The sequence below is a fragment of the Lolium perenne genome, chromosome 3 (genome assembly GCF_019359855.2).
Source record: "Lolium perenne isolate Kyuss_39 chromosome 3, Kyuss_2.0, whole genome shotgun sequence".
Taxonomy (NCBI): Eukaryota; Viridiplantae; Streptophyta; class Magnoliopsida; order Poales; family Poaceae; genus Lolium; species Lolium perenne.
Window position 1 is genome coordinate 284,759,348 of NC_067246.2, and position 13,834 is coordinate 284,773,181.

A 13,834-nucleotide genomic window follows, 5' to 3' on the forward strand; every position below is an offset into this window, starting at 1 on the left:
TTCCCTAGAAAGAGAATGAAGTTACCTTTTGATTCTATTATTAGAACAAATTATGATATTGATACTTCGTCTCTTGATAATACTTGATACACACTTTCTGCGCCTAGCTGAAAGGCGTTAAAGAAAAGCGCTTATGGGAGACAACCCATGTTTTTACCTACAGTACTTTGTTTTTATTTTGAGTCTTGGAAGTTGTTTACTACTGTAGCAACCTCTCCTTATCTTAGTTTAGTGTTTTGTTGTGCCAAGTAAAGCCGTTGATAGAAAAGTAAGTACTAGATTTGGATTACTGCGCAGTTCCAGATTTCCTTGCTGTCACGAATCTGGGTCTACCTCCCTGTATGTAGCTCAGAAAATTAAGCCAATTTACGTGCATGATCCTCAGATATGTACACAACTTTCATTCAATTTGAGCATTTTCATTTGAGCAAGTCTGGTGGCCTAATAAAATTCGTCAATACGAACTATTCTGTTTTGACAGATTCTGCCTTTTATTTCGCATTGCCTCTTTTGCTATGTTGGATGAATTTCTTTGATCCACTAATGTCCAGTAGCTTTATGCAATGTTCAGAAGTGTTAAGAATGATTGTGTCACCTCTGAATATGTTAATTTTTAATGTCACTAACCCTCTAATGAGTTGTTCTAAGTTTGGTGTGGAGGAAGTTTTCAAGGATCAAGAGAGGAGTATGATGCAACATGATCAAGGAGAGTGAAAGCTCTAAGCTTGGGGATGCCCCGGTGGTTCACCCCTGCATATATCAAGAAGACTCAAGCGTCTAAGCTTGGGGATGCCCAAGGCATCCCCTTCTTCATCGACAACATTATCAGGTTCCTTCCCTGAAACTATATTTTTATTCCATCACATCTTATGTGCTTTGCTTGGAGCGTCGGTTTGTTTTTTGTTTTTTGTTTTGTTTGAATAAAATGGATCCTAGCATTCACTTTATGGGAGAGAGACATGCTCCGCTGTAGCATATGGACAAGTATGTCCTTGGTTTCTACTCATAGTATTCATGGCGAAGTTTCTCCTTCGTTAAATTGTTATATGGTTGGAATTGGAAAATGATACATGTAGTAATTGCTATTAATGTCTTGGGTAATGTGATACTTGGCAATTGTTGTGCTCATGTTTAAGCTCTTGCATCATATGCTTTGCACCCATTAATGAAGAAATACATAGAGCATGCTAAAATTTGGTTTGCATATTTGGTTTCTCTAAGGTCTAGATAATTTCTAGTATTGAGTTTGAACAACAAGGAAGACGGTGTAGAGTCTTATAATGTTTTCAATATGTCTTTTATGTGAGTTTTGCTGCACCGGTTCATCCTTGTGTTTGTTTCAAATAAGCCTTGCTAGCCTAAACCTTGTATCGAGAGGGAATATTTCTCATGCATCCAAAATACTTGAGCCAACCACTATGCCATTTGTGTCCACCATACCTACCTACTACATGATATTTTCCGCCATTCCAAAGTAAATTGCTTGAGTGCTACCTTTAAAATTCCATCATTCACCTTTGCAATATATAGCTCATGGGACAAATAGCTTAAAAACTATTGTGGTATTGAATATGTAATTATGCACTTTATCTCTTATTAAGTTGCTTGTTGTGCGATGACCATGTTCACTGGGGACGCCATCAACTACTCTTTGTTGAATTTCATGTGAGTTGCTATGCATGTTCGTCTTGTCTGAAGTAAGAGAGATCTACCACCTTATGGTTAAGCATGCATATTGTTAGAGAAGAACATTGGGCCGCTAACTAAAGCCATGATCCATGGTGGAAGTTTCAGTTTTGGACAAATATCCTCAATCTCATATGAGAAAAATTATTAATTGTTGTTACATGCTTATGCATAAAAGAGGAGTCCATTATCTGTTGTCTATGTTGTCCCGGTATGGATGTCTAAGTTGAGAATAATCAATAGCGAGAAATCCAATGCGAGCTTTCTCCTTAGACCTTTGTACAGGCGGCATAGAGGTACCCCTTTGTGACACTTGGTTAAAACATGTGCATTGCGATGATCCGGTAGTCCAAGCTAATTAGGACAAGGTGCGGGCACTATTAGTATACTATGCATGAGGCTTGCAACTTATAAGATATAATTTACATGATACATATGCTTTATTACTACCGTTGACAAAATTGTTTCATGTTTTCAAAATCAAAGCTCTAGCACAAATATAGCAATCGATGCTTTTCCTCTATGGAGGACCATTCTTTTACTTTCATTGTTGAGTCAGTTCACCTATTTCTCTCCACCTCAAGAAGCAAACACTTGTGTGAACTGTGCATTGATTCCTACATATTTGCTTATTGCACTTATTATATTACTCTATGTTGACAATATCCATGAGATATACATGTTACAAGTTGAAAGCAACCGCTAAAACTTAATCTTCCTTTGTGTTGCTTCAATGCTTTTACTATGAATTATTGCTTTATGAGTTAACTCTTATGCGAGACTTATTGATGCTTGTCTTGAAGTGCTATTCATGAAAAGTCTTTGCTTTATGATTCACTTGTTTACTCATGTCATATACATTGTTTTGATCGCTGCATTCACTACATATGCTTTACAAATAGTATGATCAAGGTTATGATGGCATGTCACTCCAGAAATTATCTGTGTTATCGTTTTACCTGCTCGGGACGAGCAGAACTAAGCTTGGGGATGCTGATACGTCTCCGACGTATCGATAATTTCTTATGTTCCATGCCACATTATTGATGTTATCTACATGTTTTATGCACACTTTATGTCATATTCGTGCATTTTCTGGAACTAACCTATTAACAAGATGCCGAAGTGCCAGTTGCTGTTTTCTGCTGTTTTTGGTTTCAGAAATCCTAGTAACGAAATATTCTCGGAATTGGACGAAATCAACGCCCAGGGTCCTATTTTGCCACGAAGCTTCCAGAAGTCCGAAGAGGAGACGAAGAGGGGCCACGAGGGGGCCACACCCTAGGGCGGCACGGCCCCCCCCTTGGCCGCGCGGCCCTGTGGTGTGGGGCCCTCGTGCCGCCTCCTGACCTGCCCTTCCGCCTACTTAAAGCCTCCGTCGCGAAACCCCCTGTACCGAGAGCCACGATACGGAAAACCTTCCAGAGACGCCGCCGCCGCCGATCCCATCTCGGGGGATCCAGGAGATCGCCTCCGGCACCCTGCCGGAGAGGGGAATCATCTCCCGGAGGACTCTACGCCGCCATGGTCGCCTCCGGAGTGATGTGTGAGTAGTCTACCCCTGGACTATGGGTCCATAGCAGTAGCTAGATGGTTGTCTTCTCCCCATTGTGCCATCATTGACGGATCTTGTGAGCTGCCTAACATGATCAAGATCATCTATCTGTAATTCTATATGTTGCGTTTGTTGGGATCCGATGAATAGAGAATACTTGTTATGTTGATTATCAAAGTTATATCTATGTGTTGTTTATGATCTTGCATGCTCTCCGTTACTAGTAGATGCTCTGGCCAAGTAGATGCTTGTAACTCCAAGAGGGAGTATTTATGCTCGATAGTGGGTTCATGCCTGCATTGACACAGGACGATGTGAGAAAGTTCTAAGGTTGTGTTGTGCTGTTGCCACTAGGGATAAAACATTGATGCTATGTCTAAGGATGTAGTTGTTGATTACATTACGCACCATACTTAATGCAATTGTCTGTTGCTTTGCAACTTAATACTGGAGGGGGTTCGGATGATAACCTGAAGGTGGACTTTTTAGGCATAGATGCAGTTGGATGGCGGTCTATGTACTTTGTCGTAATGCCCAATTAAATCTCACTATACTCATCATGATATGTATGTGCATGGTCATGCCCTCTTTATTTGTCAATTGCCCAACTGTAATTTGTTCACCCAACATGCTGTTTATCTTATGGGAGAGACACCTCTAGTGAACTGTGGACCCCGGTCCAATTCTCTATACTGAAATACAATCATCTTGCAATACTTGTTCTATTGTTTTCTGCAAACAATCATCTTCCACACAATACGGTTAATCCTTTGTTACAGCAAGCCGGTGAGATTGACAACCTCACTGTTTCGTTGGGGCAAAGTACTTTGGTTGTGTTGTGCAGGTTCCACGTTGGCGCCGGAATCCCTGGTGTTGCGCCGCACTACATCCCGCCGCCATCAACCTTCAACGTGCTTCTTGGCTCCTCCTGGTTCGATAAACCTTGGTTTCTTTCTGAGGGAAAACTTGCTGCTGTGCGCATCATACCTTCCTCTTGGGGTTCCCAACGAACGTGTGAGTTACACGCCATCACTAACCTAGGTCAACAGCAAGGCCACTAGCCAGCAATTGCATGGCACAGAAGTATCACTAGATAGGATATGATGAACAAGCCCCAGTAAACATATGAACAAGCACTAGTGAGCATATGAACGACACAAGGACATGAACCAATCTGATAGGCCTAGCACGGAGGACCAGCAAGAATTACACAGGCATAAGCATAGCACCAGTAGACATGGATTGGCAAGAACATGACACTAGTAGGCTTAGGCAGAGCAGCCATCAAACACAGCAAGCACAACCAGCACATCATCATCATACGCATAGGAGGAGCAGTAGGCACAACTCGATCAGATGGAGAGGATGGAGTAGAGAGGGTAGCAGAAGAGGAGGAGGTTACCTGGCGAGCTCGTGGAGGCATCCATGGTGGCACGGTGGCACAGGCCAGCCACAACGGCGCTAAACCGCGGCCAGGCCGGTGCCAGACCATGCACCGCCAGCGTAGAAGGCGGCGAACGCGCAGGAGTGTCGAGGGAGTGCATGCAAGTCAACGGAGTTCGTCGAGGAACTCGTCGGTGTCTGTCAAGGTCGAGCACGCACATGAGCAGTAGAGGAAGGGGAAACTGGATCGATGATGACCCACAAGTATAAGGGGTGTATCATAGTACTTTTGATAAATAAGAGTGTCGAACCCAACGAGGAGCAGAAGGTGTTGACAAGCAGTTTCGATGAAGGATTCGCTGTAAATGCTCACAGACAAGTATTCAGGGGGTTTTGATATAGCAGATAAATAAAGTACAAGTAAGTAAGATGCGAGAGTAATAATTGCAGCGAGTGGCCCAATCCTTTTTAGCACAAAGGACAAGCCGGTTTGTTTACTTATAATGACCAAACGTTCTTGAGGACACACGGGAATTTAGTTTAGTGCTTTCGCTTCATATAGCTGATTAATCTTAATTGTTTTGATAAGTGTTGTGTGGGTGAACCTATGCTAATGCACCGCCCTTCCTAGGACTAATACATACTTGTGATTATACCCCTTGCAAGCATCCACAAATACAAGAAAGTAATTAAGATAAATCTAACCACAGCCTTAAACTCTGAGATCCTGGTATCCCTCCTGCATCGATATACCAACGGGGGTTTAGGTTGTTGTCACTCCGGCAACCCCACAATTAGCAAACGAATACAAGATGTATTCCCCTAGGCCCATAAAGGTGAAGTATCATGTAGTCGACGTTCACATGACACCACTAGAAGAATAACACCACAACTTAAATATCATAACATTGAATATTACCCAACATAATTCACTACTAACATTTAGACTTCACCCATGTCCTCAAGAACTAAACGAACTACTCACGAGACATCATATGGAACATGATCAGAGGTGATCTGATGATGAATAACAATCTGAACATAAACCTTTGTTCAATGGTTTCACTCAATAGCATCAATAACAAGTAGTAATCAATACCGGGAGAGTTTCCCCTATCAAACAATCAAGATTCAACCCTAGATGTTACAGCGGTGACGAGGTGCAGCGGTGGAGATGGCGGTGGAGATGGCGGTGATGATGATGGTGATGATGATCCCAATGATGTCCAGCTCGATGACGGTGACGATGGCGTCGATTTCCCCCTCGGGGAGGGAATTTCCCCGGCAGATTTCAGCCTGCCGGAGAGCTCTTTTCTCTCTGGTGTTTTCCGCCCCGCAGAGGCGGCTGTGACTCTTCGCGACTATTCTCTGGAGCTTAGGTTTTCGGGGCGAAGAAGTACGCGAAGGAGAGGTGGCAGAAGGGGGATGTGGGCCCCTGATGCGTGTGGTTGACACGTCCGTTGGGAACCCCAAGAGGAAGGTGTGATGCGCACAGCGGCAAGTTTCCCTCAGTAAGAAACCAAGGTTTAATCGAACCAGTAGGAGTCAAGAAGCACGTTGAAGGTTGATGGCGGCGGGATGTAGTGCGGCGCAACACCAGAGATTCCGGCGCCAACGTGGAACCTGCACAACACAACCAAAGTACTTTGCCCCAACGAAACAGTGAGGTTGTCAATCTCACCGGCTTGCTGTAACAAAGGATTAACCGTATTGTGTGGAAGATGATTGTTTGCAGAAAACAGTAGAACAAGTATTGCAGTAGATTGTATTTCAGTATAGAGAATTGGACCGGGGTCCACAGTTCACTAGAGGTGTCTCTCTCATAAGATAAACAGCATGTTGGGTGAACAAATTACAGTTGGGCAATTGACAAATAAAGAGGGCATGACCATGCACATACATATTATGATGAGTATAGTGAGATTTAATTGGGCATTACGACAAAGTACATAGACCGCTATCCAGCATGCATCTATGCCTAAAAAGTCCACCTTCAAAGTTATCATCCGAACCCCTCCGGTATTAAGTTGCTAACAACGAGACAATTGCATTAAGTATTGCGCGTAATGTAATCAGTAACTACATCCTTGAACATAGCACCAATGTTTTATCCCTAGTGGCAACAGCACATCCATAATCTTAGAGGTTTGTCACTCCCGCATTCACGGAGACATGAACCCACTATCGAGCATAAATACTCCCTCTTGGAGTTACAAGCATCTACTTGGCCAGAGCATCTACTAGTAACGGAGAGCATGCAAGATCATAAACAACACATAGACATAAATTGATAATCAACATAACAAGTATGCTCTATTCATCGGATCCCAACAAACGCAACATATAGAATTACAGATAGATGATCTTGATCATGTTCGGCAGCTCACAAGACCCGACAATTAAGCACAATGGGGAGAAGACAACCATCTAGCTACTGCTATGGACCCATAGTCCAGGGGTAGACTACTCACTCATCACTCCGGAGGCGACCATGGTGGCATAGAGTCCTCCGGGAGATGATTCCCCTCTCCGGCAGGGTGCCAGAGGCGATCTCCTGAATCTCCCGAGATGGGATTGGCGGCGGTGGCGTCTCTGGAAGGTTTTCCGTATCGTGGCTCTCGGTACTGGGGGTTTCGCGACGGAGGCTTTAAGTAGGCGGAAGGGCAGGTCAGGGGGCCACACGAGGTTCCCACACCATAGGTCGGCGCGGCCAAGGGCCAGGCCGCGCCGCCCTAGGGTGTGGCCGCCTCGTGGCCCCACTTCGTCTCCTCTTCGGTCTTCTGGAAGCTTCATGGCAAAATAGGACCCTGGGCGTTGATTTCGTCCAATTCCGAGAATATTTCGTTACTAGGATTTCTGAAACCAAAAACAGCAGAAAACAGAATCGGCACTTCGGCATCTTGTTAATAGGTTAGTTCCAGAAAATGCACGAATATGACATAAAGTGTGCATAAAACATGTAGATAACATCAATAATGTGGCATGGAACACAAGAAATTATCGATACGTCGGAGACGTATCAGCCCCCTCCCCACAAGGCGGCACGGCCAGGCCAGGGCCCGCGCCGGCCTATGGGGGGGCCCATGGCGGCCCTCCCCGGTTCCTCCTTTTGGCTGGCTTCATCTTCGGGAAAGATAAGATCTTCGGTGTAATTTCCGTCAATTGTTGATCTTCAGAATTATTGCATTCCGACGGTGCTTTTTCCAGCAGAATCCTGACTCCGGTGAATGATTCTCCAATGATCATGAAACATGCAAAATAGGTAAAATAACATAAGTATCATCTCTAAATATGAAATATATCAATGAATAACAGTAAATTTTGATATAAAATAGTGATGCAAAATGGACGAATCAACTCCCCCCAAGCTTAGACTTCGCTTGTCCCCAAGCGAAACTGAACTCAGTAAACAAGACCACATGTTTATGGAGTGAAGAGTCGATAAATAAAATACGGACAAGAAGCATCATAATAATTCACACAAGACATTCTAGTGAACAACTTCCTCATATGAATCAACTTGAAACAAGTAAAAGGAAATCACAAATAAAGGTACATAGGAAATCATAATTGGTGATGGCAAACTTCGTTCTTGGTCAAAGAACAGTTAACAGATTGTACTTATCTATCGAGCAACGCTCTTATATTAAATCTTATACAACAAAGCTTGCATACTCAATCATAATAATCCCCTCATAATCATTGATAACCTTCAAAGCTATATTCATTCAGATAAAACTTGTACTAAACAAGGAAGAATAATAGGCATGATTAAATAGATCACAATATAAATGGTTTGATCACAACAACTCAGTTGCTTGCTTAAGATAGAGGGAAATAGGTTTACTGACTCAACATAAAGTAAAAGATAGGCCCTTCGCAGAGGGAAGCAGAGATTAAATCATGTGCTAGAGCTTTTTCAGTTTTGAAATCATATAGAGAGCATAAAAGTAAAATTTTGAGAGGTGTTTGTTGTTGTCAACGAATGGTAGTGGGTACTCTAACCCCCGTGCCAGACAGACTTCCAAAGAGCGGCTCCCATGAAAGACGTTATTGTAGGATAACGTTGCATAGAAAACAAAAAATTTCCTACCGCGAACACGCAATCCAAGCCAAGATGCAATCTAGAAGACGGTAGCAACGAGGGGTTTATCGAGTCTCACCCTTGAAGAGATTCCAAAGCCTACAAGAGGAGGCTCTTGTTGCTGCGGTAGACATTCACTTGCCGCTTGCAAAAGCGCGTAGAAGATCTTGATCACGATCCCTCCGGTGCCACGAACGGGCAGCACCTCCGTACTCGGTCACACGTTCGGTTGTTGATGAAGACGACGTCCACCTCCCGTTCCAGCGGGCAGCGGAATTAGTAGCTCCTCTTGAATCGGTGGTGGTGGAGAACTCCGGCGGAGCTTCGCTAAAGCACGCGGGAGCTATGGAGGAGAGGGGGCGGCTAGGGTTTGGGAGGGGGTGGCCGGCCACTCAAGGGGGGCGGCCAGGTTGTGGTCTTGGGGTGGCCGGCCCCCTCCCCTTGGCCCCTCATTATATAGGTGGAAGCCCCAAGTGTTGGACTACAAGTCTCCGAATAAGACCCGAACCCAAAACCTTCCATATGATAGGGAAACCTACCCAAGGTGGGAATCCCACTTGGGGTGGGATTCCCCCCTTCCATATGGGAGGGGTGGCCGGCCCCCATAGGGGGAGTCCACTTGGGACTCCTCCCCCACTAGGGTTGGCCGGCCATGGAGGTGGAGGGACTCCACCTTCCTTGGTGGTTTCTTCCGGACTTTTCTAGAACCTTCTAGAACCTTCCATAGAACCTTCCGCATCATTTTAATTCACATAAAATGACATCCTATATATGAATCTTATTCTTCGGACCATTCCGGAACTCCTCGTGATGTCCGGGATCTCATCCGGGACTCCGAACAAATATTCGAACTCCATTCCATGTTCAAGTTCTACCATTTCAACATCCAACTTTAAGTGTGTCACCCTACGGTTCGCGAACTATGCGGACATGGTCGAGTACTCACTCCGACCAATAACCAATAGCGGGATCTGGAGATCCATAATGGCTCCCACATATTCAACGATGACTTTAGTGATCGAATGAACCATTCACATACAATACCAATTCCCTTTGTCACGCGATATTTTACTTGTCCGAGGTTTGATCTTCGGTATCACTCTATACCTTGTTCAACCTCGTCTCCTGACAAGTACTCTTTACTCGTACCGTGGTATGTGGTCTCTTATGAACTTATTCATATGCTTGCAAGACATTAGACGACATTCCACCGAGAGGGCCCAGAGTATATCTATCCGTCATCAGGATGGACAAATCCCGCTGTTGATCCATATGCCTCAACTCATACTTTCCGGATACTTAATCCCACCTTTATAACCACCCATTTACGCAGTGGCGTTTGGTGCAATCAAAGTACCTTTCCGGTATAAGTGATTTACATGATCTCATGGTCATAAGGACTAGGTAACTATGTATCGAAAGCTTATAGCAAATAACTTAATGACGAGATCTTATGCTACGCTTAATTGGGTGTGTCCATTACATCATTCATACAATGACATAACCTTGTTATTAATAACATCCAATGTTCATGATTATGAAACTAATCATCCATTAATCAACAAGCTAGTTTAAGAGGCATACTAGGGACTTCTTGTTGTCTACATATCACACATGTACTAATGTTTCGGTTAATACAATTATAGCATGATATATAAACATTTATCATAAACATAAAGATATAAATAATAACCACTTTATTATTGCCTCTAGGGCATATCTCCTTCAGTTATCTCTACCAGCAAGGTAGATCATCCCTCTTCTCTTTTGTTTACACATGTACTTTAGTTTTTATTTATTTATGGGTGACACTCCTCCCAACCTTTGCTTTCACAAGCCATGGCTAACCGAATCCTCGGGTGCCTTCCAACAATCGCATACCATGGAGGAGTGTCTATTGCAAAATTAAGTTGCTTACTGATGAATCAGGGCAAAACATGTGAAGAGAGTTATTAATGAAAGTTAATTAATTGGCGCTGGGAACCCCGTTGCCAGATCCTTTTGCAAAATTATAGGATAAGTTGATGAAGCCACTAGTCCATTAGTGAAAATCTGCCCAACAAGATTGAAAGATAAAACACCACATACTTCCTCATGAGCTATAAAACATTTACACAAATAAGAGGTAATAACTTTTGAATTGTTTAAAGGTAGCACATGAAGTATTTACTTGGAATGGCAGGGAAATACCACATAGTAGGTAGTTATGGTGGACACTGATGGCATAGGTTTGGTTTAAGGGTTTGGATGCACGAGAAGCATTCCCTCTCAGTACAGGTCTTTGGCTAGCAAGGTTGATTAGCAAGCATAAGAGTTGAGGGAAACAAATATACATGTGATAGAAACAATCATGCATCTTCCTTGTAAGCACAAACAATTTTAACTTCAGAATACTAAGCTAAGAGCTAACAAGAAAGAAAGATAATGAAATAACATATCTACATGTATTTCCTCTTTTCTATTTAAACTTCAAAGTGTTGTTGCTATTGACCAATGCTAAGTTTGCCAAAACCAAATAGATTTACTCAATGCTCCCAAAGTGATACCAATACTAACAACAAGATCAATCATATAATAGATATTGCAAACTAAAATAAGATGTGCAATATGTAAATGATAAAACTTCTCATTAATATTCCATAACGATAACTCACACCAAGGGATACATAGATAACCAACTAAAAGAGAGATACTTCCACACTGCAACCCATCTTATATGATAATTTCCCTACTCATGATATGGCAGTACTTGATAGTAAAAAGGTAAAAGATAGTGATGATGTAATGCCACGGCACCCCCAAGCTTGGACAAACCAAGGGGGTGCCAATACCAATGATGAATTACTCCTTCGGCGGTGGTGTTGATGATGGGACAACCCTGATGGGAGTGAGGAACCGCTCTAGCATTCTGCAAAGTCGATTATTCTCCTCCTGAAGTATCTCCACTTCCCTTCTCAGAGCACGGTATTGATCACAAAACTCCTCGGTAACCCTTAAAGCTTCTTCCAAAACAGGGAAAGAGTCGAGGCTAGGAGCAGGTGGTAAGGGTCCCTGCAAGTTATGAGAAAAAGAACGCCCGGTGTTAACCGATCCCACCAAGATTTGCTTACTCCCAACAGCTTGTTGCTCTCTCTCTTGTGTCCATCAATAAGTTCAGACACAATCTTCTGGAAGATGTCCACTTCACGCTCAGCCATCTTCTTGTAGTTGAAAACCTCTTGTTCTAGTTTCTCCATCATGTCTTCCAAGCTTCCTTCCCCTTTAGGACCCCGGACATCTTCAATATGCAACTCTCCATCCACGAGCAGCAATTCCTTGGGGTGCATCTTCAGCTCGTTCATGTACGGATTGACGACGTCCTCAAAGAAGCTGTCCTTCGGAGTTCCCGACGAAGACATGGTGGCTCTAGATCAAACAGATCCTGGCAGAAAACAGCTCGAAACAAAACACGACGAGAAAACGATATACGGACCTCCAGGGGTCCGGGGGATTATATAGCAAAAAAATTCACAACAGAAGGAAAGTACCAGGTCGAACCAGAGTCGGAGAGGGACACCGAGGGGCCGTCCTCATAGGGCGGCACGGCCAGGCTGGGGCCCGCACCGGCCTATGGGGGCACGCCCTCGTGCGCCTCCTCCTCTCCGTTTCGATCTCGTAATTTTTCATATTTTCCAAAAATAGAAAAAACATTGTTCGAAAAGTTAAACGCGGACTTTTTATTACCAGAACTGTTACCTATTCAAAGTCGAACTCTGCAGAACTGTCAATTTGACCTTTGATGAAAGCTTCCTGAGTCACCACTCGAATAACATCAACATCTTCATTATAAGAATCACCAGAGATATAATGCTTGAGTCTTTTTTCCATTCACCACTTGTGTGGCATCACCTTGCAGAGAACTAATTTTAATTGCCCCTGAACGATACACCTCCACAATGACATATGGTCCTTCCTATTCTGAGAGTAATTTCCCTACAAAAAATCTGAGACGAGACCGATACAATAGGACTTTATCCCCAACATTAAATTCTCTTTTGATAATTCTTCTATCATGCCATTTCTTAACTTTCACTTTAAAGAGTTTAGCATTTTCATAAGCTTCACTTCTCCATTCATCTAGAGAACTCAATTGTAGCAATCTCTTCTTACCGGCAAGTTTAGGATCTTTATTTAGTTCTCTTACAGCCCAATAAGCTTTGTGCTCTAGTTCTAAAGGTAAATGACAAGCTTTTCCATAAACCATTTTATAAGGTGACATACCCATGGGATTTTTATAAGCAGTTCTATAAGCCCATAGTGCTTCCTTCAATTTACTAGCCCAATTCTTTCTAGATTTATTAACAGTCTTTTGCAAGATAGATTTAATCTCTCTATTTGTTAATTCTACTTGCCCACTAGTTTGAGGATGATAAGCGGAAGCAATTCTATGATTAATACCATATTTAGCAAGAGTTTTTCTAAAACCACCATGAATAAAATGAGAACCTCCATCAGTCATAGGATATCTAGGAACTCCAAATCTAGGAAAAATAATATCTAAAAGCATTCTTAAAGAGGTCTCACCATCAGCGCTTTTTGTGGGTATGGCTTCCACCCATTTAGTAACATAATCAACAGCGACAAATATATGAGTGTTACCTTCTGAAGAAGGGAAAGGACCCATGAAGTCAAATCCCCAACAATCAAATGGTTCAATAACAAGAGTATAATTCATAGGCATTGCATTGCGTTTGGAGATATTACCAACCCTTTGTCATTCATCACAAGATAAAATAAACTTTCTTGCATCTTTGAAGAGAGTTGGCCAATAGAAACCTGATTGTAGAACCTTTTGCGCGGTTCTATCTCCGGCGTGATGTCCTCCATAAACACTACCTGACGCTTACTCAATATCTCTTGTTGTTCATATTCGGGAACACATCTTCGCAGAATACCATCCACTCCTTCTTTATTTAAGTGTGGGTCATCCCAAAAATAATGCCTCAAGTCATAGACGAATTTCCTCCTTTGCTGAGCTGAAAAGGTTGGAGGCAAGTACTTGGAAACAATAAAGTTAGCATAATCAGCATACCAAGGACTATCTCGCGAGCTCACCTTTATTACAGCCAATTGTTCATTTGGAAAAC